Source organism: Ctenopharyngodon idella, chromosome 18, assembly GCF_019924925.1.
Source record: "Ctenopharyngodon idella isolate HZGC_01 chromosome 18, HZGC01, whole genome shotgun sequence".
Lineage (NCBI taxonomy): Eukaryota > Metazoa > Chordata > Actinopteri > Cypriniformes > Xenocyprididae > Ctenopharyngodon > Ctenopharyngodon idella.
Window position 1 is genome coordinate 5,232,588 of NC_067237.1, and position 27,558 is coordinate 5,260,145.

General features: G+C 37.4%; 1 protein-coding gene across 3 annotated transcripts in view; it reads left to right on the forward strand.

Moving 5' to 3' along the window:
- The first annotated feature begins 4,890 nt into the window (after positions 1-4,890).
- Positions 4,891-27,558, forward strand: part of bcl9l (bcl9 like) — a 59,750-nt gene continuing 37,082 nt past the window's right edge. The window contains exon 1 of one of the 3 annotated variants that reach the window (XM_051870361.1): positions 4,891-5,297. The gene's annotated coding sequence lies outside the window, so the exon portion shown is untranslated. Of the gene's footprint in view, positions 5,298-12,161; positions 12,183-27,558 lie in introns of those variants that run through there. The other 2 variants (XM_051870358.1, XM_051870360.1) reach the window with 2 other exon arrangements.

Sequence of the window (27,558 nt, forward strand, 5' to 3'; positions counted from 1 at the left end):
GAATCTTTCAATCGGAATGATTTTAATCGGAATAACAAAAAAGTGTACATGTAAATGTGGCTACTGACACTCAAATCCAGTGTTAATCACGTGTGAAGCGGAATCAAAGCAGCCTCCACGTCTGTTTTTAGGTTTTCCCGTTTAGCTCTCTCCAGCGCTGGAAAGCTTTTAACGCGGGTCCTAAAGCTCTTGCCCAGTCATAAATCTTCATTCCAGTGATATTCTTTTGAGCTCTTTAGTATTGTGTCTCATCTCTCTTTCTGCAGTCTTTCTTCAAATCTCCCTCTTGCTCATTCTGTCTCCTCGACCGTCATACGCCCCCTAATGCTGATTGGCTACACGTTTGTTGTTGGTGTTGGTCCGACTAACTTCCAAACAGTGTTTTTGAAATATGGCTTACCCCACCTTTAAATTATTTTGTTCCGTTATTACGCTTGTTGTTGTCATCTGTTGACTTTGTACAAGCAGAATGTGGCGGTTGGTCGGTGTTGTATTTGTCCCGCCCCTCTTCCACCGTGATTGGACGGCTGGGTACAAAGTGACAGTGATGAGCGCTGGATTTTACTCAAAGTTTAAAGGGATAGTTCACCCAAAAATGAAAATTTGATGTTTCTCTGCTTACCCCCCAGGGCATCCAAGATGTAGGTGACTTTGTTTCTTCAGTAGAACACAAATGATGATTTTTCACTCCAACCGTTGCGGTCTGTCAGTCATATAATGCTTGTCAATGGGAACTCCATCTATAAGAGTCAAAAAAACATGCACAGACAAATACAAATTAAAACCCTGCGGCTCGTGACGACACATTGATGTCCTAAGACACGAAACGATCGGTTTGTGCGAGAAACCGAACAGTTTTTATATCGTTTTTCACCTCTAAAACACCACTATGTCCAACTGCCTTGCGCATCCGGTTGGTGAAGTCTGAACGCACTCTGACAACGGAAGTGATCGCTCGCACTCATTGAAGTATAAGCGCGAGACATCACTTCCGTCATCAGAACGCGTTTTTAGACCTCACCAACTGGATGCTCAAGGCAGTTGGACATAGTGGTGTTTTAAAGGTGAAAAATTATATAAATACTGTACTTTCTCACACAAACTGATCATTTTGTGTCTTAGGACATCAATGTGTCGTCACAAGCCGCAGGGTTTTAATTTGGATTTGTCTGTGCATGTTTTTTTGACTCTTATAAATGGAGTTACCATTGACAAGCATTATACGACTGACAGACCGCAACGGTTGGAGTTAAAAATCATCATTTGTGTTCTACTGAAGAAACAAAGTCACCTACATCTTGGATGCCCTGGGGTTAAGCAGATAAACATCAAATTTTCATTTTTGGTTGAACTATCCCTTTAACATTCTTCAACTCTCGCGACCAGTAAAGCTGCCAAGCGCTCAGCGCTTCAGCATGAAATGGACGCTCAGCGCCTCGTTATGCTCCTGGCGTTTTAAAAATGTGGCGCTCCCATTGAAAACAATTGGAAAAATACGCTAGCCTCAGAAAAAACGCTTTGGAGGACACACTGCCTTATTAGAACACAGAACGCCTTTTTCCATTCCAATGCGCTACTATTACATTGTTTTTCTAAGTAAACACGCTAGACGGACATGTATGACCTTTGCGCTTGCATCTTTTGCAGATTCTCTCACATGAGCGCCTCGTTTTTTAAACGCTGTGTCAAGTTCACAAGTTCACACTTACATATAATTAAGTAGAGTAAAGATTATGCGTATTTGGCGTGCTGTCCAGGGGAAGGGCTCTGAGCTCGGAATTTTGGCCCGAACCCAGAGTACTCCCCCCGGTTGTGAAAAGAATAGTTAGGACTAGAAGTGAGGAAATGGGGTGGTGGAGAGATGCTGATAAACTATCAACAAACAGAGGTAAGTCTGTTGTATACTGTATATTTACCGCTTATCGTTAATTGAGTTGATTAACTAAATGCGCTCCTCTCGTGTTAATTATCTGAACGTGCTCCTCTGAAACTTTGTTAATAAAACATAATTTAAAAGAATCTCAACTTTACACGCAGCGCTGCTCATCACTGTCAGTTCCATAACAGTGGACCAATCAGATGACACAGGAGGCAGGGGAAGCGTTGTGAGCTTTTGTTTACAGTAGCTAGTGTGATTATTTGTGTCCAGATAGTCAGTGCGATTATTTTCTTTTTTTTCCATGTCAAAAATAGTAGTCTGTTCTGCTGTTTGGCTATTTCTGTTATTTCCGTTATTGCATCACATCTCAAAAGCGAGTATCGAGACCCTCGCGTTCTGCGCTGCGCTTTTTTAAACCATTCCTGAGCGCTGCGTCTCCCGTTTTTAGACACAAAGATGCTTTCTGTGTGAACGAGCCCTTAGTTTTCTTCCAGGAACGTACACTTCACAATATCCCTCATTTAAATTATTGTGTTGAAACTCGTGGTTATAGTAAGGGGCGTGATATTTCCTGAGACACGCTCAAAAGGGCTTGACCAATCACAACACACTGGTACAGATGACCAATCAGAGCACATTGTGCTTTTCGGAAGGAGGGGCTTCATAGAGACAGAAACAGAACATTACTGACAGATAGGAAAGAGAGGTGCTGCAACAATGTCAAATATGTGAAAAAATAATGGTTTTTTTTTTTTTAAACATTCAAGGATGAAGCATATTATAGTCGACCCCAAAAACATAATCAAGACTTTGAAAAGGGGCATGATACACTAGGTCCCCTTTAACTAGAGAAAAAAAAAAAAAAATGTGTGGAATTTTGGACAGTCAACTGTCACAGCATTCCTTAAAAAGCGGAATGGGAGTCTGATGACAAAATAACCATCTAAAATTCATGCACTAGATGGTTGAGGACATAATTGCATATAGTGTACAGTATGTCATTTGGGACACAACTATTGTCTCATCATGAAGCTTAAATGTTAAAGGGATCATTTAAAATCAAAAATGACAATTTTACTCACCCCTAAGTCATTTCAAACCTGTATGGAAACCCCCATTGACTTTCACTGCACGGACATATAAGTTTGAAAGGAAATGAGTGTGAGTAAATTATGACAGAATTTTAGTTTTTCTGTGATCTATTCCTTTAAGTGTTCTTTCAAGCAATAGACTTCGGGTCTACTGGATGCCAAAGAGAACATGAGGGTTAAATCCAAAGCACAATTTTGTATCTCTACATTCTCTACATTTCATTCATCTCTCTCTCTCTTTCCCACTTTCTCCTCCAGGCTTGGCACTTGAGAGTGTAACACAACACCAGATCTGGGAGACAAAGAGAAAGAGCCCAGTTCTTTTCAGGAATACACTTTTGCCAGTGCAAACATATCTCATCCTATTTTTCTTACTTCTCAACTGTACACCGCTCTGTCCATTTGGCAGGGTTTGCTACACAAATTTAACAGCGTAATTAGAATCCTGAATTTCTCTAGGTTTCATCATGTATATGAGATTATAACACATGCATCCTTGGGGTAAAAAAATATAAACACAACCAGCTCATAAAGGAGCTATTTGTATGCGCACAATTAGATTAGCTTGTGCTTCAGTTTAGAGAGGGGTTGATTTCTCTGTGGTGCAACTTTTGGTGCATTTTGTGCAAGTCTGTTGGATATGAAACTATGGTTAATTCACTTTGGGACACATATGATTTACATAATCATAGTTTTGTTTTAGAAGGTTTGCCTGGTTTGACAACCTAACAGTAAAACACTAAATTCATCAGGGCTTCACTAAAGGGACTTTTTGGACTTTTAACAGTTTACTGCACCACCAGAGGGAGTGCTCACCTGTGAAATGATGACTGAACAACCAGCGCTGAGGGTCCAAATGTATCAGAGGGTATCATGCCTCCCAGGGAAAGAGTACTGATCTTGGCATACGCCAGGTAAGGAGTGATCTAAGAGGCTTGATACATCTGATACCTCTGTTGTCAGATCAGGTTATGTGTCTGATGTTTTAGACAGAGCAGACGCGAGTTTCATTCACCCAACCACAATCGCATAACTGTGCTCCTCAAAGATGTAGGGAAGCACACTCTGATCAGTCATGAGTGGTTCCTGTGTTATTCTAGATGTGAATTTAAAACATATATATATATATATTAAAATAAATCAATTATAGTTGGGCCATAAAGAGGCCACATTTTATCAATCTTAAACAGTCATGGATATCCGAAAGGTTTGGTGTAGTGGCAGACAAAACATGGGCATAACCGAGATCATATAACGATAATACAAGTAATGATTTATATACCATGTTTACTATGGCATATACACCTTATGCGTTAAATACTTTTTTCCCTTTTAATTTTATAATTCTTTAATGTATAAATGCTCATATATGACCCTGGACCACAAAACCAGTCATAAGTCGCATGGATATATTTGCAGCAATAGCCAACAATACATTGTATGGGTCAAAATTATAGATTTTTGTTTTATGCCAAAAATCATTAGGATATTAAGTAAATATCATGTTCCATGAAGATATTTTGTAAATTTCCTAGCATAAATATATCAAAAATTTATTTTTGTGAGTGGATACGCATTGCTAAGGTCTTCATTTGGACAACTTTAAAAGCGATTTTCTCAATATTTTGATTGTTTTTGCACCCTATATATGTGTGTGTGTGTGTGTGTGTGTGACCCTGGACCACAAAACCAATATATATATATATATATATATATATATATATTATAGCATAGTATATATTTTGTTCTGTATTTATTTTTATTTTCTTGTTATTTTGTTATACATTTATATTTTTACATATATATTTTGTCATACATTTAGGATTATGATATGAATAATATTTATTATTATAAAATACAAATATGTTATTCTTAATGGTGGTGGCGGTGTATTATTATGATCTAATATGAAAGGAGCACATTGAAACAGTCCTCATATAGCTCTGGGTGAGTGAGTGAGCGAGCGAGCGAGCGAGTGTGTCACTCATATGTGTGTACAGTGAGTTGAGTAATGAGCGCGAGAGCGACTGTCTGTCTGAGTGCCTTCTGCTACCTCTACACTACTAGCTGGAATATGCAGACAGCGTCTCCAACAGCGGAGTCATGATCTGCCGTCTTCCCCAGGTCTCGTCTTCCGCTCGGAGCCGAACCGAAACAACAATTTGAAGCATCTGATATTTAACCAGCGGCTTCACTTCGGGGCATAGCATTGGTCGCTTAACACAGCCGGGGAGGATCTTGCGCAGTGGCGGCGGACACTTCGGGTGATGTCGGCTGGCCGTCACTCTTGACATCGGCCTCCGCTCTCAGACACACAGCGGAATGGGGTAGGAAAGCTCCGCGCGCACGCACACACACAAGCTCGGCGTAGAATGCCGTGACAGCGCGGCGCGTACTAAACGCCAAACCATCAAACTGCCAGTTGGCTGCATGTATCACGGCGCGTCTGTAGTGTAGCGCTCCGGTGTGTTGAACTCGTAGTCACAGCAGCAGCTGTAGGGGATCCTGGAGTTAGCCTCGCCTGCTAACTGCCTCTCTTCAATGCAATGGATGCTAATGAGCTGACGATAGGCTCTGTGTAACGTCGGGCCCGTCTCCATGTGACTGTAAAAAGACACGAAAAGCCAGGAAGGACTTGTAGCTACTGTTTAAGAGTGAGTTAGGGCGTTTGACTGTCGTTTGAAGGTCTGGTTTGAGGAAAACGAGCTAGGCAGTTACAATGTCGCGACTGATTGGCAGAAAGAGGCAGGCACTTGAAGAATGTGACGGTGAATGTGGCCGCTGCTCACCATCACATTCATGAAGTCAATGGAAAGCGGTTGTCTGTAGTAATACCGTCAGCATCACACATGAGATTTTTACCAAAGTGTGCTGCAAACTGTCAGGGTATGAAGGTAGAACATTAGTTTTTCTTTGAATTTTGAATATTGTGCAAATGAGTGTTGTGCACACATACAGTGGCCCCACTTAAGCCCCACAAATGTCTGAATGTCGTTGCATCACATAACAAAATACCAAACCAAGAGGCATTTACTGTAAACAAAGATAGCACAAGCACAGTTTGTAAGCAAAACATTACACAAAATATGTTTGGCATGTTTTAAATGATAAAATACACTGTTCGGAACGAAGACTAACTCGAGTCTAAATCTCATGTTGTTTTAAACCTTTATGACTTTCTTTCTTCTGTGGAACTCTAAAGGAGAGTTTCTGAGGAATGTACTTGTCACACCTTTCCGTGCAGTAACAATAAATTGGGATTGAAGCTTTCAAGCTTCAAAAAGGAGGCAAAAGTACCATAAAAGTGATTTGTATGACTTGTGCATGATGTTTTGAAGCAATACAACAGCTTTGTGTGAGGAGCGGACTGAAATTTGACTCCAATGAGCTGTTAACCGCTGCGACTGTATTGAGTCATTGAGCTGAAATCAAGAACCACATTAGTGAAATTCTTGAACAAATCATTCAAACTGGTTTCGTGAACTGGATCAGCAGAATCACTGAAAGAATAATTCAGTCATGAACTTTTGTGAATGTGTCAACTGCCAAGAAGAGCTGGGGCAGATGTCAGGATTTTCTGTAAAATGAATAATGGCTTGAATTTCATTCAGTTTGTCACACAAACCTGTTGTTTGGTTTCAGAAGTCATAGAATATCAACCACTTTTATGGTACTTCCATACTGCTTTTTTTGTTGTTGTTGTCATTTTGGCTCTTGACAGGCCCAGTCTTACTTCATGTTCATTATATTGAAAAGAGTGATCAGGATATGTTTCAAGGAAGAAAAAATATCATACAGGTTTGTAAGCAATGCCAGAATTTTTATTTTTTGGGTAAGCTATCCTTTCATTGTGATGAACTACACCTGTGGTTACTCTGCTAGCACACCTGTGTGAACTTAAGAGGAACTGAATTTATACATTCACTAAAAATGACTTCAGGACCAGTTAGTAAAATTAGTTCCAAAATGGTTTAGTAAAGTGTAGTTCTGATTTAAAAAAAAAAAAATAATAATTTGTTTGCAGATGCCACTTAAAGGGATAGTTCACCCAAAAATGAAAATTATCCCATAGTTTACTCACACTCAAGCCATCCTAGGTGTAAATTCTTTCAGCCAAACACAATCAGAGTTATATTGAAAAATATATTGGCTCTTCCCAGCTTTGTAATGGCATTCAATAGTGCCTGAGTTTTTGAAGCGCCAAAATTGCATCCATCCATCATAAAATTAATCCATACAACTCCAGTGGGTTAATAAATGCCTTAATAAATCCATATTTAAAACTTTAAAAACTATAATTACTGCCTTCTGGCAACGGCCGTACGCACATTCACGAGAGAGTTACGTGGTTTTCACGAGATGCCTACGTCATACATCATACGTCGGGTCAGAGGTCACCCTTCATGAACGCACATACGGCTGTTGCCTGAAGCCAGTGATTATAGACAAAAACCCATCGCTCCGCTAGAGAAGGCATTTATTAACCCACTGGAGTCGTATGGATTACTTTTATGATGGATGGATGCACTTTTTGAAGCTTCAAAAACTCAGGCACTATTCACTGACATTACAAAGCTCTGAAGAGCCAGGATATTATTAATATAACTCTGATTGTGTTCGGCTGAAAGAAGAAAGTCATATACACCTATGGCTTGAGGGTGAGTAAATTATGGGATAATTTTTTGGTGAACTCTTCCTTTAATTTGATATTTTGTGTCTAATAGAATGAAATTAAAACAATTTTAGAGTGTCCAAATGCTTTTTGGGGTCACTGTACATAGTTCACCTCAATATATTATCAGATATTCCTGTTGACAATGATATTAAATTAATTAACAGTCTTATGTACTTTCAGAGATGACATAGTCATATTCATTCTGACCAAAAGACAAGCTTTTTTGGCTTTGGCATGTCACTAATGTTCTTAAAGGAATAATTCAACCTTTGGAACACAATTAGTTTTCAGAAATGGATAGGGCCAGTTGAGCTCCAAACATGACACCTTAAAAGTAGTGTATATAAATTGTCCACTATATTCCAACTCTTTGGAAGCTATACGTGATCTCTTTGTGTCTGAATCTTGCGTACATTAAAATAAGACCCTCATTTACTTTTGTTGTATGGAAATGAGTGGCTGGTATTTTCTGCAAAATATCTTCTTCTGTGTTCCACGAAAGGAATACAGGATTGGAACAGCATGAGTTGATTTTTGGGTTGAAATCAACATTTCTGAGTGAACTGTGGGGCTTGATTTGATTACATCTATTGGGAATTGATTGGATTGTGAAAGTGGGGGCTTGATCACATTACATGAAAATGGTAGTTGTTTCAGAGTCTGAGCAAAATGGCTTTTTAATTTGAAATAACGTGCGCCAATATATTAGGAACATATATTACGATATCAAATAGGGTGATATTTAATACTTATTTCTTTATATTTGAATAGAAGTTTGCATCCCATTCAAACCCTTCATGCTCCCCTAATTCTCTTTTCCTGACAAATCTCCAGGGCTTCGGTGACGCAAGCTGATTAAGTTAGTGCTGTGTGTGATAGAGGGAGGGATAGTGATACTATGAGCTGACCCCAGATCAGACAGAGCTGATAATGTTGCATTTTCTCCTGATAGTTTTGGCACAGCGGCCTGTTTAAATTAAACACGTCTTTTCCCAATTTTTCCTCCATCATAAGAACCCGACAGACCGTCAGTAGTAGTCAGCAGTGTGAGCGGTGAGAGAGAATGTGTGAAGTGTATTCTGGCAGTGTTTGGCTGCTCTTTAGCCCACTGGCCACACAGGCCATTAGCTAGTGCTGTGAGCGTGATATCCTACCACGCTATTTTTAGAAGCTCACAGAGTTTGCAACTTGATCTGAATTGTCTTTGAGGCCCAAGGCTCACAGTGTGCTCTGCCCCACATTGGCTCAACACCTCGTAGACTTCAGCGAGTGTTTTAGAGAGAACCGCCCAAGGGATCTGCCTTTAAAGTGATCTAGATAATCTATAATGTGTTAAGGCACCAGTTGTGACATCACAGAGAAGAGGGAGATCATGTGACGTCATTCTCAAATTGAGGTGACTGTGCTTCAGTTGTGAAAGGTGAATGTAATGGTTTTGTGTTTGGAAAATTCGCCTACCCATGTCTGACTCTTTACCCTGTAGCCTTTGCATCGTCACGCTGGAGGGACAATACCGTACAGGCATAACTGCGTTATTAGGTGTTTACCCAATTCAGCTTTGCTTTGTGAGAAGATACTGGGCACAATAATTGAACAAGTTAAGTTACTTATGGGTCAGTCAATGCCATGACACCAATTTAATCTAATCTATTCTTCAAAAATATGTAAATGCAGTTCGTACATACAGTGACTTGAATATAATGCACGTTTTTAATTTCTGAATTAAAATTTATTTTGATGTTATAAACCATATTAGTGCATTGTCATATTATTTTTTCATTGTTATTAAACTGCTTCAAAACTGCTTCAAACATATATCATAGAGAAGACTCCTGTCAAGGTCAATAAGTCAAAATATCAGATGATTTTTATGATTAGACAAGGCTAGTTCAGGTTGTGAAATGTCATATAGTGTAATAAACATGGTATTTGTAAAAAAAAATATATATGTGTATGTGTGTATATATATATATATATATATATATATATATATATATATATATATATACACTTTTTACACTGAAATATATACTTCAAAACAATAAAAATAATGATTAAGGTATGGAAGCTTGTTTCGTCCACGAAATAAAAAAAAAAATAAAAAGATAATTACAACTTTTTATCTCACAATTCTCACTTTTTTTCTCAGAATTGCGACATATATATGCGACAAAATATGAGAAATAAAGTAAAAATTGCAAGGTATAAACTTGCAATTCTGACTTTTTTTCTTGCAATTGCGAGTGTATATCATGTAATTCTGAGAAATTGCGAGTGTATGTCATGTAATTCTGAGAAAAAAAAGTCTGAATTGTGAGATAAAAACTCTGTTACCTTTTTTATTTTTTATTCAGTGGTGGAAACAAGCTTCCATATTAAGATGTATTGTATACTAGTTAAATAGGTTATTTTTTATGTTTTTTTATATTACTTGGTTACACCACATTACATTTTTTTTAAAGTATTATTAAATGTAAACTTTTGTTAAAAATGTTATATAAGTTTTTGAACTCAAAATGAATACAAGAGTACATTTCTAAGAACTTGGCACTTGTTTTTAACTATTTTGTTTCTCTTTTTCTATATTGTGAACTCTCTTATATGTCATCGACCTATATAAGCAATTAAGATTCTCATGCAGCATTTCTGGTGAATTTACAACAAGTGTGTATGAAAACAAATTGGTTCTTACAATAAGTTGTCAAATCTGGATTGTTCTTAATGAGGGAGTTTGTGACCACAGTTTGTTAATTAGCATAATACACGCCCAAACCATCTCCATATAAGGGTTTTTCCTGCCCAAGCTCTCCTGTACAGCCATTCAACACTCTCTGCAAACAGGTTTCTTGAACATTTCCTTCATCTGTCATTGGTTGAACAAGCAGATAGTTCACCCAAACCCACACCACTGGTGCAGTTAGTCAATGTTGCTGTGTCGGGCAGGTTGGGATTCTTAAATAAACAGAGCAATGTTTTAATAGCGCCACAGAGTCACAGTGTTTACACTTTTTCAGGGGAATCGACCTAGAAATACCACACTTGTAGTTCTCTCTCTGCATATTCAACTGGATAGGATAAATTATTTTAACATTTTAAAAAAGAGTTCCCTAAAAACATGTTCTGATAAAACTTATTACTAGTATATTTAGAGGGTTCAAGCAGTGGTTACATTCAGACTGCAGGTAAATCCCAAATCCGATTTTTTTGCTCATAATGTGACTAATGTGTTTTTGTCATGACAGTGTAAACAGCACAAACCACATGAAATCTGATCTTTTCAAATATGATTTGGACCACTTCCATATGTGGTCCTAAATCAATACAGGTCAGATGTTTTGCAATGCGTCCTCAGTCTGAACAGTCAAATCGGAATTCATGCGACTTTCATGTCACTCTAGATCGACATTCGTCACGATTCTGCGCTCATGGGAGTCACTTCAAAGATTTTGCATACCCGAAGTTATCAAGACAGTTGTGAAAGGCTCATAAGTATTACAGCTCTATATACAAGCAAAACATTATAAATGTTTAAAAACTCTGCTCTCTTTTTTCGCATCCTCGTGTTTGTTTTTAATATTGCCTGAGCATAAATTGGCTGGGTTCCACGGCAGATCACACAATAAATAAACATGTAATCGCTTACTTTAATGTCTCCGTGTTTACTTCCGTATGACAACGTGCTGCATGATGTCTTTTTATCATTCTTTTTGCGCATACGGGTCAGTTCAGGACCATGATCTGTTCACACTGGGATCTGATATGGGCCACATTTAAAGCAACAATGTGAACAGCTATATAAAAAAATCGGATCTGAGCAATAAATAGGAATTGAGCATTAAAGGGATAGGCCTTATAAAGTGATCGAATCTCTTCAGGAAATTTGGAATAAACCACTCAATTCATATGGATTAGTTTTATGATCTCTTTATAAACTTTTTGAAGCATCAAAGTGGTAGTTGCGTAGCTGCCTATGGAGGGACAGGAAGCTCTCAGATTTCATTAAAAATATCTTCATTTGTATTCCGAAGATGAACAAAATTACAGGTTTGGAACAACATGCAGATAAGTAAGTGAAGACAGAATTTTCATTTTTGGGTGAACTATCACTTTAAGGCTTTCAGTGTAAACGTAGTCTGAGTGTGGTTAGAATGACCTGAGTTGACCTGAGTTCAAACCTTCAATTCATTTCTTCTGTGGAAAGAGCAGAGGATAAACATCTGCTTTAACGAACTAGACTACACTACATTTTGACGTCACATTTTAGCAAGAAGGAACATTTATCTGATAATGCGTTTGAATTCTTGAGATTCTTTTTGAAAGATTTTTATAGAGTGAGTCAGAGATGAATGGGGAAATGATGGGGGGAAAAAACAGGAAGTGATATCAGTGAATGACATGAACTGGATTCGAACTGAGCATGATACAGCTATGTAGACAGGGGCAAAGACGGGAGATGGTAAATCTCACCAGCAATATGACACGGTTGTAAATGTCTGGTTGCCATGGACACACTTATATGAGATACCCTTTCAGAAAGGTCAGTATTTTTGTAAAACATTGAATAATTTAATTTTAAAAGTTATAACTGGACCTCAAACATTGTTGCATAAATTATAAAATATCTTTTTATTAATATTTTATTTAAATTATATATAAAATATATATATAATTATTATTTATAAAATTCATATGTATAGTTTATATATACACATTTAAAATTGATATCATTTATAGAAAATATAACATTTATTTATTTTTGTCAAAGATGACTTCTCTTCTGCTCTTCATGACTTCATCCTCCTCAGGAAGTTAACATGTCAGCTACTCAAGACACAGCTTTTGTCGTACATATTAATTTTGACATTCACCTTAACTGATTTGCTGAAAGGCCGGTTTTGATAGGTGAGTGTTAGCCATTTACCATGCGTTTATTCAGCCCTGCTTGATCTTAAGATCATGTCAAGCAAACACAGTTGAAATTCCATGTTTACCATATTTGATGAGCTCTGTGAATGTGCACTGATCCATGGTTACGGACGGATTACTCGATTTAACCGTTCAGTTCATGTGGATTTCTTTTACAATCTTTTTTTGAAGTCAACATTTTGGTTGCATTTCAGTGGATGGACAGGGATCTCTCAGGTTTTAAAAAAAAATATCTTTATTTGTGTTTTGAAGGTGAAAGTTGGCATTAAATGGAAGTTTTGATAGTCTTTTCTTACATATTGTGATGTATATCCGAGTGAAACGGCTTCGCAAACAAGAAAAAATGTAGGGTGGGACTTGATTTTGTCCCTCTGGAATTGATTGGATTATTGGGTCGTTGTGGTTTGCTATTGCTGTGATAATGGAATTTTTAACAAATACTGCAATATACCATAAAAAAAACAATTTGGATCTAATGGTGACTTTAAGGGCCCTATTTTAATGGTCTAAGCACATGGTCTGAAACACATGTTGCAGGTGCACTTGTCAGGCGTGTCAGAATCCTCTTTTGCTAGATTAACGATGGAAAAAATGGTTGGCGCGCTGGTCCAAAAGGGTTGTACCTATTCTCTTAATGAGTCATCGGTGTGTTTTGGGTGTAACGTGCAATAAACCAGTCAGTCTCATCTCCCATTCCCTTTAAAAGCCAGGTACGCTTGCACCATGGCGGAGTCACTGTTTACATGGCGGCATTTGCAAGCGAAAAGACTGAACGTTTCTCCAGAGAGGAATCCTTTTATTTTTAATATTAAAAAATGTTTTCGTGCTGCTGCACGTCCCTGTGTGTGTAACAAGCAGAGTGTACGTGCGTTGTGCACCTGCCTATAGGCGCATATTAAAAAAAATACTGCGCCATTGACTTTAGACCAGGTTTCAGTTGGTCAATGGTGCAGTCGTTTTCAGTTGCCTCAAAATAGCAACACGCCAACAATGCACCTGAACAAACCTCGTTTTCAGACCAGCATGTCCACGGGCGAACAGATGGGTGCGAGTGCATTTGCTATTTGGCGCTGGACATGAAAACGATAACTATGTCAGGCTGAAACTAGCAAAAAAACACTTGCGTTGCGCCTGGCTTCGCTTTGCACCCGGGTGTATAATAAGGCCCTAAGTCTTTTAGATTTGCAATGACATAAGGGTGAGTAAATATGACAGAATTTAAATTTTTGGGTGAACTGTTCCTTTAAGCATGCATACCTGATAAACCTTTTTGACATGAAGTCATATTTTATTTATTTATTTTTTTAAATTATTCAATGTGCTGAATAGAGCTGCATGAATAATCGTTAATAGATCGTGATCTTGATTCAAACACCCATGCGATCTCATTCCTAAATGACAACGATCCGTCTATGTCTACTAAACCTTTGTCAAGTACGATCACAGCAAAACATTCAAATCTGTGTTGGCACTGCCGCTGACCCAGACAAAGCAGTTATCATGTATATGTATGAAACAGCTTCACAAAAACTTAAACCATACCATTTTGTTATTTCTGTGTTACAAATATTCAATTTATCCCACAAGTACTGGGATAAAAGTTTATAACTTGGATATAAACACTGATAGAGCAAATCCTTTTGAAAGTAACTTGGCACTTCAAATAATGATTGTATCAAATACATTGTTGCACCAGTAGGTGGCGACAAGTGACTTAAAAATGTATGTCATTGAATCATTCGTTCAAGAGATTTGTTCAAAAACGCTGATTTATCCAGTAATAACACAAGTTGAAGTATTTATGAGTGAGTCATTGAATCATTCATTCAAACATAAATAATTTATCCAAATTAATTAAATAGATTGCAGCAATTAACATTTGTCAAAACCTCTAGTAAATGACAGTATTTTGTTTAGTTGTTTCTTGACTGTTCAGAATCATAGGAGAATCGTGATCTCTATTTGAAAAAAAAAAAAAAAAAAAAAAAAATGTGATTTTCAATTTATCCAGAATCGTGCAGCTCTTTATCTGGCACTTTTCATCTTGCATGTTTCATCTTGCACTTTCTCCAGCATCTTGCATCATAATAAGCTTGCTTTGATGTAATATTCAATATACATATAACAAATAAATTCAGATAAATTGATAATAGACGAGCTTAAGTAGCTCTGAAGCATGTTAAAATAGAAACGGATCCATCTATGAATGGGCTAAAGTTCCCGCTCCATTGATTATAATGGGAGCGATCAAGTTTTGACATGTTGCGATGTCCTCACGCATCCGGTTTAGACGTGGTATAAGGTTGCTGACCCATTTCCTATTCTAATGCCACTTAATTTCCTCTGCTGTAGAGCCGAAATGAACCTCTTCACGTTGGCCTGTGCAAACTTTTTACTGCCTAACATATGGCCTCTCACCTGAGATTGTGTGATGACACAAATCAGATCACCTCTGCTAAGGGACAGCGTTCGTCCCTATGCTACCATCTGCTTTCATGTTGTTTAAAAAATGTATTGTATCCTATCAGGCACAGAGACGGGCATCCAGGGAATGCATATTCACAAAAGACTGTGTGTGTTTTTAGCACATCAACTGATCATTCCTTTCACAGATCATTCCTGTGGTGCATGGCTTTCGTGTGCTTGTGTGCCGTAACACTCAAGAACCACCGCAGGTCTATGTTATGTCATATAATCCCTGAACGCACCACCATAGTTTCACCTCGTCATAAAAACAACAATAGTTTGGCGATGGTTTTGCGAGGCAATGACATCATCCATCTTATCACAAGCCAGACAAGGCTACGCAGAGGAAGGTGAAATGTGTCATCAAGTGTAGATCTGTGTTTTGGGTCTATTAAAGGCTGTTTGTAGTGCGTCGGAAGGACAAAAAGATCTAGAGTTTGAAACAAAGTGTTTCTTATCTGGTCAGGTGATCTGAGAGCTTCCAGATGAGTTACAAGTCACGGTGCTAAGGCGAGCTATGAAAGAATAATGTGATATTGAGAAGCTTTCAGTGCAACGAAAACAACAGCACCCAGCTGTGAGACTCAGAACACTCTACGCTCAACACAACAAGCCTATTTTTCCCTTAGTACAAACTCTTTGGCTGAATCGAGCTAGAACTTTGCCCTACATTTAAGGTGGAATGGAAATTATTCTGTGTGTGTACAAGATTCCTGTTGAATTTGTTCCTCCAGCGCTGCAATTGGCTGGATGGCAGAGTGTGTGTACACTGGCTTAATTTAAAGCTTAAATATTTAACTTTTAGGCGCCAATGATGGAGTGCAATTTTCTCATAAGAAAAAATTTACTGTATTCTTTTCCCTGTAATGATAATTGTATGTCATTTATTTAGATTTACAATGACCTGTAAATGTGCAATGGGCAAAAGTCTTGGTGTGTACCATGCAAAAATGGGGTAGTACTATAGCAAAACATGGTAAAACATTAATCAGGCTTCAGTTAGCCCTTTAATTAAAAATATCAAGCATGTTGAAATTATGTGGAAACAGCTTGCGATTCACAAAATTAAAAAAAGTGATGGATGACATGATGCTCATTGTTTTTGTCAGGATCTATTAATTTATAATTAATAGATAATTAATTATATTATTAATTAATCTATTCATTTTCAATTTTAATTTAAACATACAATGACTTGAATACACCTCTTCTGTGATAAACACATTTTTAATGGCTAAAATATATATATGGATTTGTTTTCAGGCATGAAGTCAGAAATGTGATCAGGGTGATAAAACTGTCCTAGTATCTTAACAAATAAAATAAGCCCCATTAAGAAATTATTGGAAAAAAAACCCTATTAACCCTTTGTTCATTTTCAGAACACGAATTAAGATATTTTTGATGAAATCCGAGAGGTATATGACTCGTCCATAGACAGCAATATAATCACCACTTTCAAGGTCCAGAAAGGTACATCGTTAAAACAGTTGACGTGACTGCAGTGGTTAATTTTACCTTAATTTTATGAAGCGACGAGAATACTTTTTGTGCGCAAAAACAAAACAAAAATAACGACTTTATTCAACAATCTCTTCTCTTTCCTGTCATTACCCTTACGCAGGTGACGCAGTAAGCACAGTGTGTAGGTTTCTGGCTCAGTATTTGCCAAATTTGATGACGTGAGCAGCACGACACATGCGCAGGACAATACTGACGCAGGAGCCGGCCAATAATGAGTCAGCGTTCTGACGTAGAACCTGGAAGCGCTGGACGTTAACAACATATGAGAATGACACAGAAGAGAAGAAATTGTTGAATAAAGTCATTATTTTTATTGTTTTTTTGCGCACAAAAAGTATTCTCGTCGCTTCATAAAATTAAGGTTGAACCACTGCAATCACGTCAACTGTTTTAACAATGTCTTTAGTACCTTTCTGGACCTTGAAAGTGGTGATTATATTGCTGTCTATGGAAGAGTCATATACCTCTCAGATTTCATCAAAAATATCCTAATTTGTGTTCTGAAGATGAACGAAGGTCTTACGGGTGTGGAATGACATGAGGGTGAGTTATTAATGACAGAATTTTCATTTTTGGGTGAACTAACCTTAGTTTGGCGTAATCTTATTTTTAATATTTCTGTTTTGTATATCTGTTTTGTTAAATATTATAAATAGAAAATGTGAAAAACAATTTTTTTTAAAGTCATGTGGTACACCAATGTGCAGAAACATAAATGCATAAATCAAAACTTCAAAAAACTTCATAATATTTCTTACTTTTAATCTCATTAATTAATTATCTTGGGAAAATGTCCATTCATGTTTATTTTGCGCTGTATTAAAGCGAAGGAGAGGATCGGTTCATGTACCGCTTCTCTTGAACTGAGGCGCTAAAGCGATCTCTCATGCTACATTAAACAGCGCCAAAACGGTATTTATTATTTTGTAATAAAATTAACAGAATTTGAAATCTGAGACCTTGTTTCATATCAAAAATAACAATGCACAAAGCTTATTGCGATTTATTGGATGGGAGGCTCGCTATCCGTTCATTCATCAACTACAAACAGGATAGACTATTGATTATTGGGATTTAAGAATCGATATCATTTCATAAAAATGAGAACCAATTTAAAATTGAGAAATCAATATTTTTTACCCATCCCTACTAAAAGTACATTTCAAAAAACTTAGGACATACATTTTTAAGTAAATTTTTATCTTTGATATTCTTACTTGTTATTGACCGATTACTGTTGCAGCATTCCATATTTTTTTGTGTGATTTAAACAACGTAAGTGTTAAGGAGTATCTAGAGACCAGAATATCTTAGTAACTTGGCGGTGGGTTGTTTTGACCCCCTGAAAACTTTCTGGCATTGTGGCAGAAACCTTTTGCGCAGGCAAACACCACTCTCATTTTCTTCAGAAAATATACAAATCTAGTTTACACTTGCATGTCTCACTTTCCAGCATGTATCTCTCTCACGCTGAACTCTAGATCTACAGAATGGAGTCTACATGATTACATCTCCGTGTCTCTTTCTCTGTCTCACTCTCACCATCTTCTGTCTGTTTGTGCTGCGGCTGCAATTTGCTCTTTTTCCTTGCTCTAGTTGGCTGATGGCCCAGACTATGTTGGAAAAGATACAACCCTTGACCCCCCCCCCCATGCAAAGTGAGCCGAGCTCTTCCCTGTCTTTACAGAGAGAGAATGAAACCGAGAAAGAGACTGCAGAGCTCACCGAGGGACTGCGGCCTGTGTCACTGCACTCGCATACACTCACACTGCTGTTCTGTGGCCATGACAATCTGTTTATGCTGTATGTACTGCCGCCCGCCTCTCTCGCTTTCTGTTTTGCTGTTCTCTTCAGGGTCACATGGTTTGTGCTCCAAGAAACTCTGTTCCATGATGTGATCATTCTGTATACACCCATATGAATGCATACATGTTTACCTCACCCTTTGTAGTCATTTTTGCAGATAGATTTGGGCAAGAAAAAATCCTTACCGGGCCAACACAGCAACACTGGCTCAACCAATGGTGTGAGTTTGGGGCAGGATCTGTTTGTTTGTACAATTGCAGATGAGAGGGAGTGTTCAGTACACCTAAAAATATTATATATTCTTCTTCTTTTTTTTTTCTCCATTTGGTTGCATTAGTGAAAGGGAATTCACACTTTACACAGCTTAAAAAAATCAATGTATGTTTCCAAACTGTTTTTCACTGAAGGAACACAATGACTAATTATATAACAATTATATTGCTGACTTAACGCACACATACACTCATACAGAAATCATATAATTTATTTAAGGGACACGGTTCCCACGATCATGGAAAATCTGGAATTTTAAAATGTTTTGCAGGCATGAAAAAGCCATGTAACATGTAACTCCTAATGATTATTTGGCTAAATACCAATTTAATCAGAGTTTGATTTATTTAAAAAAAAATCCCTCATCCAATAATGACAAAATTACATGAAAATATGAATTCTTGTCTTTTTTAAACCCATTTTTTTGTATTGTATATTTTAACTATACTGTGCATATGACTTGTGCATTATATCACAAGTATTCTCAAATCAAATATGGCACGGTTAGATGTGTCATGTCAGCTTGGAGATCAATGATCTCATGAGACACGCAATAACCAATGACTTTTCTTGTCATTATCATCGAATCTCTATGAACAGTCGTTGGATGAAAAACATTTTTCAACTTTATTGTGTAATGCTGCTGTTTGAGCATGAAAATGGTCTGGAAAGTTACAAAGCAGAAAGAGTTATTCTCTATATAATTAAGCACTGTTTTTGGACTCCCTGAAATGCCTTGATTGTAGTATTGAGTTTTCTTCCAGGAGCATACACGTCGCAATATTTCTCATTGAAATAATTTCCGCCCAAGGCATATGCCTAAAAAAAAAAAAAAAAAAAAAAAACAGGGTGAGGCCTGGTTGAGTTGCATTAGTAGTGTGTTGAAACTCTGTTATGTGGTTATGGTAAGTGGTAGAGCTGTACGATTCTGGATAAATTGAGAATCACAATTTTTTTTTTTTTTTTTTTAAATAGAGATTGCGATTCTCCACGATTCTGAACAGACAACCAAACAAAATAACATGTAATTTACTAGAGGTTCTGACAAAATGTTAATTGCTGCAGTCCATTTAAAATGTTTAATTAGTTTAAAGGAATTATTTAAAAAAATCGGTTTGAATGAATGATTCAATGACTCACTTATAAATACTTCACTTGTTTCATAACTGGATGAATAGGCGTTTCTGAATAAATCTCTTGAACGAAAAATTTAATGACAAATACATTTTTTTTAGCATTCACTTGTCGCCACCTACTGGTGGACCAACACAATCGTTATTTGAAGCACCAAGTTACTTTCAAAAAGTGATTTGCTCTATTTTAATCGCTTCCGTAGACATCAGTATTTATATCTGAATAATTATAAACTTTTATCCCAGTACTTCTGTGATAATTTGAATATTTGTAATTTGAAATAATGATACTGTGTGGTTGAAAAGACTTTGTGAAACTGTTTCATACCTAGATAACCTAGATAACTGCTCTCTCTGGGTCAGCGAGATTGTGATCTTTTAACGATTATTCGTTCAGCTCTAGTAAGGGGTATGACATTTCCGAAACACCAATCACAACACATTGGTTCAGCCGACCAATCAGAGCAATTGTGCGGAAAGAGGGGCTTCGTAGAGATTGGAAATAAACGAGCTTTACTGACAGACTGTGAAGAGAGGTGCTACAACAGTGTAAAATAATTGCTGCATCCCGATTCGCCTACTTATACTACACCCTAAAAGTATGTATTGTTTTTGTGAAGAAAAAGTACATACTTTTAAGTGTGTAGCACAATACTAGGCAAGCTTTGGGACAAACTACTTCGTCATAATTGCGTCTTCAACGGACAGTTCTGTCGCTTAGTTATGTGAATCCTGTCACCGTTTAAACTTGCTCTGTCAATCATCTTGACACAGTTGAAATCCTCTACATTTAATTTAATTGGAGAGAAATAGTAGCACGTTGATCTGCCAGTTGTGGATTTTTCATGTGGAGAACTCTCCTCATGTGTTTGCAATTTGCATAATGATGCATTTAAAAGTTAATGGCCAAACGTATCATTACAAAAGTTCACAGTGCTGTTGCAGAGAAATATAATGTGAATAACATTGAATAATATATAATATATTTTAGATACTGATTATTAATCACTCAAACAGCTTTATCTGAATCTCTCTACTTAACTGTTGGTCTTGCACAACCGCTATGTTTGTAGTTTTTAAAGACTTTTTTCATGTTTGTAGCTCTAATAGAATCCTCGTCCAACACGCATTGGGTTGTGGGTAATATTAGTCGTTAGAATTGTGCACGGATTTGCACTTTGAATTCTAACCAGAAAAAGTAGACCATCCGGGTTTCTTTGGAATGATCATTTCAACATGCTGTACTACGATTTGGGACACACTAATTCAAATTTCGAATACTGTTTAGGATGGATAGTATGCGAATTGGGACGCAACAAATGTGTTTGTTGAACATTCAAGCATGAAAACTTTCTAGTAGACCCCAAAAATAAGATCAAGACTTTGTAAAAGTCTTTGTCTTTATCCTTTTGCATTCCATGGGAAAAATAACATCATACAGATTTGGGATGACATGTGGGTGGGTAAATAGTATTGTTTTTATTTTAGAGGAAACTATTCCTTTAACAGTGTTTCAGGCTCTATCTGTAGTGAGAGTGTTTATATTGGCTCCTTTGCCTTTGATTGCTCCACTCCTCCTTCCTTGTTTCTCTCCTTCAGACCGCTGCAGTCTGTCCTCCCTCCCACTTAAATAAACAGTATTCTTTCACTTTGTTGTGGCATTGTTTCTTGGCGCAGGGGCATGGGCAGTGTTTTCAAACAAGCCAGGCTGCGAGATAATTTCCCCCTGACTGCGTCCGTTCTCACTTGCTCTGTTTGTTGTCGTGTCATCATCCAGCCCGCTTTAGGCCTTGTGTTCTTCACTCTTCTCTCATGCTGCTTTCATTTTCTGAGACCCATGTCATGCATAGTTGCTACAGCAACCTGCCTAAACCCCCAACAGGCTGATTTTTTGGCTTTCACCTGTGCAAGTCCCACAATGCACTGCACAAGTCGCACACAGTGCACCAAAGAATGTAGATATACTTGTTTTTTGTTTTTTTTTGTTTTGCAAAAGCCAATCATGTTTATTACAACATGATTATGATTAGTTTGCATTTGCAAATATCCTGGCATGAGGTGCATGTATCCAACTGATTTTGAGAAACTGGAAGAGAAGCTTTCGGTAATTATAGATAATTACCAAATTGGCTTTTGAGAAAAGTAATCACCTGACATTGAAAAGGAGTTTGAGAGTGATTGTAATTTGTCGTGAGTTGCTGTTGATTATGTTATTTATCAAAGTTGTTCAGCGGGTTGTCTCGGATGTTCAGTACACACTTGGGAGATAATACAAGTCTCCTCTAAGGCCAGAAACATTCTCTACACAAATACGGAAATGCAGATGTGACTGCTTGGGCAATGCATTTCAAGTATCGTTTTCTGGAGTGGCTTTCTTTCCTGTGTTGATGTATGTCTTTTAGATGTAGGACGTTTAATAATAGTATCTATCTTACTTCCTTCCCTATTACTTCACTGTAACTGGGTGGACTATGTTGCTGAAAAGTATTGATATTTGGTTGTGGGACGCCATGTTTGTTCATGGTTGTGATTAGTGATGCACTGATTATGATTTTTCATGGATGATTTAGATTTTTTTTCTTTAAACATATTTATTTGTTGTTTATTTAACAGGCAAACTGGCCTTTTGTAGCCATTTGAAATCAGAGACAACCACTGCATTTTAATCATGATCCAAAGATGCTACACACATGTAGCATGAGCAGTTGTTTTTGATTTGAATTATAATTTAAAGGGGAACTATAATGCCCGTTTTACAAGATTATAATATAAGTCTCTGGTGTCCCCAGAATGTGTCTGTGAAGATTCAGCTCAAAATACCTCTATTTGGGAGTGAGCAAAAACACACTGTTTTTGTGTGTGTCCCTTTAAATGCAAATGAGCTGCTGCTCCCATCCCTTTCCAGAAGAAGGCAGAGTTTTAACAGCTTGCGCTTCGGTTGCTCAACAACAACAAAGCTGGAGAATCTCACGCAGCCAAAATGACAATTGTCAGTGATGGTGTTCAGCCTTACATTGTTCAAACCGGAGTCAGACACTGATGGAGAGACTCAGGAAGAAGTTACATCTTTTAGAATGCATCTGAATGTTTCTGAATGATTAGTGGATAAATGTATTTAGTTGCTGTGGAGTTGATTCAACTCATCGACTAGCATGTGCTGTCAGGTTAAACTTTTATGCAAATCCAATGTTGAATTGACCCTCGTTTGTAAAGCATTCTTGTTCTCTAAAGCAGCCCAACATGGCCTCGCCCCCTTTGTTGCCTGTTCCCGGGGGCAGGGTTTATGTAAATTTTGGGGTTTGTGATGTCACTAACCTGGGAAGAAGCTCGTTGTAGTCCCTACCAGCCATTTGTTGTAGTCCTTAAAAAGCGATTTCTTTAAAAGAAAATATCTACCTTTGCATTGAACTTTAAGCATCGTAACTTTGCAAGATGTTGTTTATGCTCAATCAGCAACATTACACACTAACTAAAGTTAAAAAAGTGAAATCATAATCAAGGACCCCTTTAAAGATTTAAAGCAAAAACAGAATGGTCTGACTTTAGATTTGGGAAATTATGCTACATAAGACACCTGCACAAAACAAAAACGGCAGACGGACTGAATGAAAATGCAAATTCACTCTCTGACAGTAGGTGGCGCTTATGGAATAGCAGTTTATTTGGGTGCCACTGTACACAAAGCAGCGCTACACTTATAAACGCTACTTTATTATGGAGGTAAGAGGAAACGAAAATGCCATTGAAACTTTTCTGAAGACAGTTCCCTTCAGATATACATTTATATAAACCCCAGTCCCCATTTCAATATTTATATTTTTCTTCCTATGTTTCGAGTATCATGAACAGTGAGCTTGCTGTGCCTGGTACAGTATTTGCTCTGCTGTTCTCTTTGCATCCCTCTTCAGCGTGTCCCGTCTCTGGCCTGTGTTAACGTCCTGTTTACAGAGTTCATAATATTTCCACACAAATGACATTTTGGGTAATGACTGCAATTAGGGATGCACCGATAGGATTTTTTTTGGCCGATACCAATTTTAACAAATGACTGTTGGTCGATTCCAATACCGGTATTTGTCACTTGCTCTCTTATTTGAACATTTGTCATTAAAATAGATTAGTTTTGATCATGTTTTAAATTAGCAAAGTTCAAAAATGCATGCATTTAGCTATACTTGCTAGTTTATTGCTGCATCATCAAATAATTTCTATTCAACATGGAATGGATCAATTAAACATTCAACAGGCCAACATAAATACAACTGAACAAAGATGCGTATGAAATATAAAGTGCTTTTCTGGTAGGTCTAACAGTAATTTTCAGGTATAAAAATGCATTTTTTTTTTGTATAAATTAAATCTACATTAATCCTTATTAAAGTTACAAAAGTTTAGTCAAGAGTAGTGAGCGTTTTTTTTTTTTTCTTTCTTTTTTGTCTTTTGTTGTTTGATTATCATTAAAACAGACAGCAGAGCAGCAGGAATATTAGGCTGCTGTCACTTTAAGAGCTGCACGGATCCAATATACTGGTACACAAGTGTTTTATTTCTCAACTGTTTATGTTCATTTAAGACAACTAGATATGTTTACAAGGATACTTGCCAAGACATTTTGATATTGTTTTGTGTGAATTAGAAGAAATGAAAGAGAACTCAATTCAGTATTTGCACGCTATTTAAAAGCGGCTTTCCGGGTGCGCTCTTTGGATGTGTGCACACAAAACTTCTCACACAGTAAGTAGAATTGAGTTCTCTTTCATGTCTTCTTGCGCTTGAATTTTTAAATGTGCAAAGGATAAACTTTTGCGAAGATGATCAGGCCAGTGACAGTTCTGTCAATTGTCCTGAGTGTCATTTACTGTATTTAATTATTTTACTCAGATAAAAACATTGGATTATGCAACTGACATTATATAACTTAGTAACTTTACGCAGTTAATTAATAAATCGTTGGTTTGTTTTATTGGCCTTTTTCATGGTATAGCCGATATGCCAGTAATTTTAAATTGATCAAAAATTGGCCGATAAATATCAGCGGCCGATACATTGGAGAATCTCTAATTGCAATGTAGTTTGTGTGCAAGCATGGAATAAATCAGTGGTTCTTTTGGATTGGCAAGGGACTTTTGAGAGTATGTTACTCTGTAGTGCATCAAGCTTATTTTAAATAAACAAGGAAAATACAGTTTCAAGAGAATTGTGTTTTAATGTGCATTTCTTTACATTCAGAAATGTGGATCTAAATATTGTGACAATCTTTTCTTCTCATGACGGCTCTGGATTAGAGCTATTCCGTTCTTCTAGTGTGCAATTATGAATTCACATTCAGTGGATAATTAATCTGTAGTCATTTTAAACAGACAGAAAGTGGCAGATGACGATCATATTACATAGATTTACACAGATTTATTGATTGATTGATTGATGTCAAGTGCATTAAATGTGTTTAATGTAACAATTAAAATGCCTAGTTCCCAGCAATGCCAATTTATTTTTGGACAGCAGCTTGATGTCAAAATATTACAATGTTTATCACTAAATAAACCATTGTGAGTTTGGGAGTGACTCCCAAAAAGTCACTCTCAAAAATTTTGCATAACTGGTCTACTGACATAAATATCATGACCACGATTGATTGGAAAAGTAATGGGAATTCATTGGTCAAAAAAAAAAAAAACATCTGCATCATCAAAGTCACTTCGACAAAAATCATACAGATTAGATTTTTCGGATGGCTTTCTGTGACGCATCAGTGAGGCTTTGGACAGTGAAATATTCAGAAGAAAATTAGATCAGTGTGAATGAGCAAGTTCTTGACGCATGCAGCCCGCAGTTGGCGTCCTAAAGTCTCGACGCTCCCAAACTGCACTCAGCTTGTCCTGGAGGATGGGAGTAAAGGGTCTGGCCCAGTTAATTTCTGATAAAGTCACACATGCTCTCACCTGCAGTCTCACCGTGGTCCCTGTTGCTGCTGTCTTGCACAAATGACAGTTGCACTCTCGTAACCTTTTGTTCTACTCGAGACTGCACTGCACTCACTCCCACGACAACAGGCAACTGCAAAACAAATGGCCTGTTGCAGCGGAAGAACAATGGACTGACTGAAGAGGGAAGACTCACAGCTGGACAGAGAAAGACTGAGAGAAAATTACTAAATAGACACTCTGACAGTGGGAAGTTTCTAGGTAAACCCTCTATTGTAATGAAAACAGGATTTACCAATCTAACCCATTTTTTTCTTCTTCTAAAAGCGAGACTGGGAGTGTTCAGCTCCATTATTTTCCATATTTACTCGTCTCCTAGTTATGCAACATTAATTTGAAAGCCTACGTGCACAAGATCAGTTTACTAGATCAGTTACTTTCAAACATGATTCAGCAGGAAAGAGATTTCCGTGACCTACTGACCTCTTAATACCTCTTTACCCAGCAGCCAGATTTCCCATCACACATTGCAAAAGGCACTACACTTCTACATGCAAAACTTTCCACCTCAATGCTAGGGTGTTGCTATGTGGTTGTTGTTGGTTTTTTTGTTGGTTTCTAATATGTTTGAATAGGTTGCTAGGCGGTTGCTTATACTGTTTATTTAAAATCATTGTCTTTAACGGAAACAAAATAACCAATGCAAAGTAAATAAAAAAACTATGCGAAACTAAAATTAATTATGCATCAAAAATAAATAGTCTCGTAATTTTCACGTCTGATCTGTGTCTGCATGGGATAACACATCCTACCTGCAGATGATGGCGTGTTAATCCAGTGATTCTACTGAAAATGCTCTCAATCCAGTAAGCTGCCCCCGTTTTGTGCCTGACAGGCTCCAAACTGCCTGCAAATCACACAGCCACGCAAGGCTTTGTCCCGCCTCCAATAATACAGTCTTTCTGGAATGGATGAATGGTGTCATGCAAAATCCGACCCCCCTGTAAAATCACTGAGATATGTCAAATTTTATCCCCATTGGACCCTAAAGCATTTCCAATTGCTGTGTTGTAGGGGGATAGGATTTTACATGACAATGAATAGCACCAGAGTGGATTTAAAAGCTCTGACATGTTTCTGGCATCTTAAATGTAAATTCCTGTCTTATTTAAGATAATTCAGGGAATGTTCTGTTGATTCATCATCTCTTTCTCTATCTATAATTACAAAAAATTGAAAGTAAATTATGGATTGATCACAATGGTCAAATAGTCGACTGTGTGTCCAACAACACGATAGTTTATCCAGATTTTTACAGTTGTTGTTTTTTTTTTCCTTTAAAGGCACAATGTGTAAATCTTCGCCGTTAGAGGCTGCTTATTCCAAACAAAGGTGTAGCTTGATGGTGCCTTGATTTCGTGGAATCATGGGAGGTGTTGTCTTCATGTCTTCAGCCGGTGGAAAAGAATTGGGACGGGACTCGGGCAGAAATCATGTTAATGGATGAGACTATTAACATTACTGTAGTATGAAGCAGAGCAGGGCCGAGTGCTGTGCAAGCAGAAGCGAGGCCGCTGGAGCGATTGCTATTGAGAGACGAGTGCAACACATGGCTCGAGAGCAGCAGAACTTTTATTATGCTGCAGTTGCCACTTCTGCTTCTTCCGGTCAAGTGTATATGGGGTAACGCAGCGTTGTTTTATCATATTGGATACATTTTTGTGTTGAAAGTTGTTATGGTGCTACTCTGTATTCGCTTGGCAGCTGCTATGAGACACTTGTTGCACACTGCAGTAAGCTAGATCGATATTAGGCATGGTAAAACATGGTACTCACGGTAAATCAAGAAAACGAGATTTAA